At 36.7% G+C, this 5,965-nt stretch overlaps 1 pseudogene; it reads right to left on the bottom strand.

Moving 5' to 3' along the window:
* Positions 1 to 388: 388 nt before the first annotated feature.
* Positions 389 to 1,275, bottom strand: LOC137247265 (uncharacterized; annotated as a pseudogene).
* Positions 1,276 to 5,965: the final 4,690 nt, after the last annotated feature.

Genomic DNA, 5,965 nt, shown 5'->3' with positions numbered 1-5,965 from the left:
CAGAATTTCTTGAAATATTGCACGTGGGATGTTCAACCACCTGTTAATTTGAAAATAATTACATTTTAATTAATATCGATTAAATTTTAAAGTGATCAATAAATAAATATAAGCATACCTGCACATTCAACGGCAATTTTAATGCAGAGTGCACTGTTCGTCCACCATCCAATAGGGTAGCAGCTATTCCCCACGAAGCAAGTGCCAATGCAATTTTTCGTTGCGATCGAATGGCTGCCAAAATGAGTGATATCACAAATGTTTTTCCCGTACGACCAGGCGCATCCAAAAAATATAATCCACCGACTTCATTTTGTACCGCTTGGATGATGGTATCATAGACATGTTTTTGATGGTCATTTAATTTAGGAACATTCAAATTCACAAATGTTTGCAATTCGTTGGGATCATACTGTTGTTCACGTTGCAATTCTCGATCAAATAAATTATGCATTGGACGATTGGGTGGTGACAAACCTAATTGCCCTAATCCTTTATTTGCAATCGTAAGGCACATATCTTCAATCGCTATCAATGCCTCATTATACAATTCCAATGAAATCAGCAAATCAGTGTTTCTTGTGTGATGACGCATTCGAATCAAATAGTCTTCTGCCATAAAATCTTTGTATTTATTCCACAATTCAAGAGGATTTGATGGAAAATATGTTGACACAATTATGGCATATAAGATACGTATTTGATGTGGAGAAGAAGCAATCGATGCATCGTGAAGTGTTAAATCCCAATGCGCATCATTTTCAAGCAAACCTAATTGCTCGCATGCTTCACGATACGTCATACATAAATGACCATTCACTCTTCGCAAATGTTGAAATAAACGTAGCCCAACAACATTTACTAACAACAATCGCAAATAATAACATTCTGCATTGTTTGGATGAACTGTGTACAATCTTCCCATGGTATCTGCAAAAAAAACATCCAGATGGCCATCAAGAGGTGTTCCTTGTGTACGTCGTTGCCATTTCTTTGCAGTCCAAGTGAAATAATGCGTTACATCTGAATACAGCAACGTTCTGGCAAAGTTATCGCTTTCGCACAATTGAAAGAATGCAGCTAATGTTGTTGCTGGTGGTTGTGCTCCTCTCTGCTGTACATTTGCATCGGTAAAAGACACACGCTGGCCATCTTCAAGATGAACAGCCAAATGAACCATAGCAGGATATCGCTCATGAATTGGAAATGAATAAGTTCTCCAAAGAGCTTCATTAGTGCTAATGTAGCGCCCCATTTGATATTGTGTGATTTCATCAATGCTATTGTCACCAGCTACTCCAAAAACAGCCATATCACTGCCTTTATTCACATATTTGCAAATGTATTTAATCGATTTCACAGAATTACTGTACTCAACATTTATGTGAGCCTGAAATACTTTTGACAATAGAGGAGAATAAGGCACAATCCAACGATTATCAACTTCAACGTCTTGATTGCGTATTTTAATTGTTGTTGTATGGCCATTATCCTCCAGTGACCGACGTCGGTACAACGGGTATCCGTCGGCACCTGTAATAGTATCCGAAGTTAATGCTCTTGGATACCGTTTTGAATATTTTCCATCGATCATGCATGGCGAATTCATATTTATCTGACCGCAAGGGCCATGGCTCGTATTTTTCGTGACAACTTCAAATAATTCTGGATCACTGATTTCATCTGATATAATGATATCAATTTGATCGGGTGTTATTTTACGAACCAGCCATATCAAGATATGCGCGTGCGGCAGCCCTCTCTTCTTCCATTCAATCGAATACATCCAGCAACGCACCTCCCCAAAAGTTCGCAATTTGATAATCAAATCCATCAGTGCTCTTACTTTTTGTCGAAATACACGTGCTGTTATATCGCATCGATCTGTTGGATTCTGACCATCAAATAGATTGTTTTTTTATGTTAGACGACTGTGGATTGCATGTGAATGTTATGAATAGGTCGGGGTGACCATATTTGTGAACGTATGACATTGCATCTTGCGTATGTTCGTGCATGTGGCGCGGACTACCAACATATGTCGATGGTAAAATTGTTAAACGTCTGATATCATTAACATTGCCATCATTCAATATTGCATCTCGCAAGTGTATGTATTCTTCCGATCGTAATTGAATCGAAGATAATTAAGGCGTTCTGCTTCAATTTTCGCATACATGTCAACAACGTATTGGTGGAAAAGTTTGCCACATGGCATAATAAAGTTGTCTTCTTGTGGGCGAATCATGAATCTATACGAATAATAATTCATCGCACTAACTGTTTTTTGTACGTCACGATCTATGATGAATACATTATCGGAAAATTAAAGTCATGTCTTCTTGTTATGAAATAAATACAATACATATTAAATTGAATTCATTTAATTTTACCGGTTCGTGGATCTATCATTCGTATATTGATATGATAGCCGTCGTCACCTTTTCAGTGCAATAATGGATATTGTAATGTATCATAGCTGCGGTGAAGCTCTGAAACATGCCGTAATTCTTCATTTCTTCGTTGTAGCAACAATCACAATTGCCACTTCATCAATTGTTGGTGCATTAAATCGTCTCGCATGCTCTCCAAAGGGCTTTTTGTCAGCCCTTATAACGATTCTGTGATCATCAGATGGCATACGATCGAGAGCGGTTTTAAACAATCGAATTAATTCATTGTACTTGATGTAAGAAGTTTTGAAGTTCAGAAACAATTTTTCGCCTTGCATGCGCAGCAATTGTACAACGCCGATCCAATTCACAATTTGCATCTCCGATAAAATAGATTTGCAAAAATTGATGATCAGCATCAGGATACGGCAATAAGTATCCAGCTCGATGATAAATCTGACCTTCAATCTGTAATATTTTTTTGAAATGTAATTAGATACTGGATACGAATTTTTGAACACATCAAAAAAATTGCTGCTCAGATCACAATTTTCATATGATATCCGCATGAAGTAATTACCTTAAATGTCGGCATGAAATTGCCTCTTACAATTTTGGTCGCACCAAAAGAAGTCATTTGAAATGCCGCATTGTATTCCTGAATGTAAGACAAAAAATGCTTAGACGTTTGCGACGTTCCAAAAATGAATGAATGAAGTGGATCGGGGGAGATTCAAATGCTGGTAGTCTCACTTTTCCATTAGCAGACGTTTCACCCTGAAATTTGGCTGCATCACAATGTGGACATCTCACCGTCATTCCACCAATATTGGCATGTTCACTATAATCATTTTCGCTATTGTAAGCGAAAGCAGCGTATTCCATCTCTTGCACAGCACGACGTGAAAGTCGTGTCGTTCGTCTCGATGCTGGATTTAATGGATTTGGATCTGTCGATCTATGACGACGTGCGTTTCGTAATTGTTGTACTTGGTTTTGTTGTGAGCGTTCCTCTACACTTTGCGCTCTCCTTTGATTAAATCTATAGGTAGAATTACGCGTACGTCGACCTTTAGTTGTTCGCCTTGTTGGTGGTATTTTGATGCATATGATGAAATTATGGAACAAATCTTTTTTAACTATGTTTTCTTGCACTGAACAGACTTAAAATCACTTTTTAAATTAATAATAGTTGGAGAAATGTAGAGCGTTTTCTACATCTATGTATATGCCAAATCAATATGCAAACGAAATTTGGTTTTTATATGGCTTAATTTTGTCGTAACTCTTTGACAATTACAAATTCAATGATCTCACATGCTAAGAAAAAATTCAATTTAGGCAGCAGAATTTATGTTTAGGAATTTTCCATGAAAAAGTCCCGCTATTTAATGTTGACAAAATAAGCGATGAGTGCGAAGAGTATATAGGCAAAGTAATATTAGTGCAGGTGAGTGTGCATTATGTTGCTACAGTGGGAGTGCAGTGGGAGTGGGAGTGCAGTGCATTGAGGAATATGCGTTAATAGCAAAATGATAAAAAAAAAAGCGAAAAACAAAAGCGAAGACGGTGACGTTACGTTGTACAACAAAAGCATGAATGCGTGCGATGAGTGGGAGTGTGTGTTTGTATGTATGCAAATTATTAACTTAACGAAGATATGTTGGAAAGGCAGGCGTGAACAAGAGTTACCATAAGAAGAAAGTGATTGATAAAGACTTGCATTTGGACAGGTTCATCTGTTTAACATTTGTATGCTGTCAATGAAATTAACTTGTAATAGGTTGGATCGATTTTTTTCGTTAGGTCGGACCGAAATGTAAACTTGTTTTTTCAAATTTTGAATTTTTTCTAAAAAAAAAAATCATAACTCAAGAATAAACCGATTTGGGATTTCAAAATCAACTAACCATCACCTCTCCTTCCTATATCTTTCCTAAAAATTTCATGGCAATCTGTCGAGCCGTTCTCGAGTTATGGATTGACAATCAAAATGTACACTTCTTTTTATATATATAGATTTATACACTTTTTATTCAGCTAATGTGTTCAGAATTTACATTTTTACGCTCTTAAACTACAATCAGTGTATTTTGTGCGCTTAATTTATGTTAAAAATTGGATTAAATTTTTGGTGTGGCGAAAGTGACCTACTAGAATTTTGTAACGCTCGCTTTATTTTATAGTGGAACATTAATTTATGTTAATATTTATCTTAGTAGTCGACCTTGTCGTCTGTGTCGACTTTCATAAAAAAAAAATGTATAAATAAAAAAGGTTGCCTGCATGTTTTATACAGAGTTTGCCAGGGCCTTAAATTACTTATTCCGCAATTTTCTTTTTATTTCATGTTCAATTCATTAAAGAGGGAACTTTAAAGCTAAGAATAAAGTTTGATCTCACAACCTAAGGCATTTGCATGAGTCACACTTTCATTGCATACAATAAAAAAATGTTTTTTTTTTTTTAAATCGTAATTATAAACATTTATTTACAGATAACACAAAAAGAAATATAATCATTTCGACTGCTGATTGAAATATCACCATATCTTCCATATGTTTTGACGTGCGCTGCAGCGTTAAGAAAAAGAGTTCTGAAATGGGGCGCTCAGCGGAGTTAGGGTGATTTTCCACTCAGGAGTCGATTTATAGTAACGCCCTGCAATTAATATTTCATTGCTCGATTTAAAAACGCTTTCACTTTTTCATTACTTAAAGATGTATAACTACTCGGATAGCGTGTGTTCGAACAACCCACATTTTGTGTTACCACCGCACAAAGTTCTTTATTCACCACGCCCGGTCCGCCAACATCTTCATAGCACACATCAGATCTATAACGCGCTGCACAAATCATTGTTTTTGAGAACGTTTTCTTTGAATTCCAATAATAATTCAAACATGCACCAGTTTCGAGTATATCCACGAGAGCAGAATGGAGTATATCCGAAGTCGCCCCATTTCGTGGAGATGCCCAACCCCATCCACTAATTCGCATTTCCATGCCGTCTGTTAAATTAATACTGCAAATTGGTATTATATTTACTGTTTCAGCCTCTTCAAACGATTGTGTCAATATCATCAAAGCTATATCCATATAATATGTTTTGGAATTATAATCCCATGGAACATGTATATCGGCTACACCGGCAGATTGGCCAGAGGGTATATTACATAAACTCGTTACACCAGCTGCAACAAAAAATTCGCTTTTTACTGAATTTGCCACACAACTCGCAGCTGTAACCACCTTGTTCAAAGCGACCAATGAACCGACGCAACGATTTACGCCGCTGTAGTGTATTGACACCAGATATGGGCTTGACTCTATTTTCCAAGGAAGGCCCTCTACAATGCGAAATTCCGCACTGGCAAAAGTCGAAATGCAGCTAAATATCAAAAACAGGAGCCGGAAGTAATGGCGTAGATTCATTTTATTTTATTTCCACCGATTTTTAAGTATAAACTACACCGATCTCAATTTTGTGGGCGATATTTATACATAAATGGGTCGTGTGAATAAACAGTAAACTAACACGTTTCCTTCTAGATTTCAGGAATTTGAACAAT

Source organism: Eurosta solidaginis, chromosome 3, assembly GCF_040869045.1.
Source record: "Eurosta solidaginis isolate ZX-2024a chromosome 3, ASM4086904v1, whole genome shotgun sequence".
Lineage (NCBI taxonomy): Eukaryota > Metazoa > Arthropoda > Insecta > Diptera > Tephritidae > Eurosta > Eurosta solidaginis.
The sequence above is the reverse complement of the archived record's forward strand: the minus strand, read 5'-3'. Positions and strand labels throughout refer to the sequence as shown.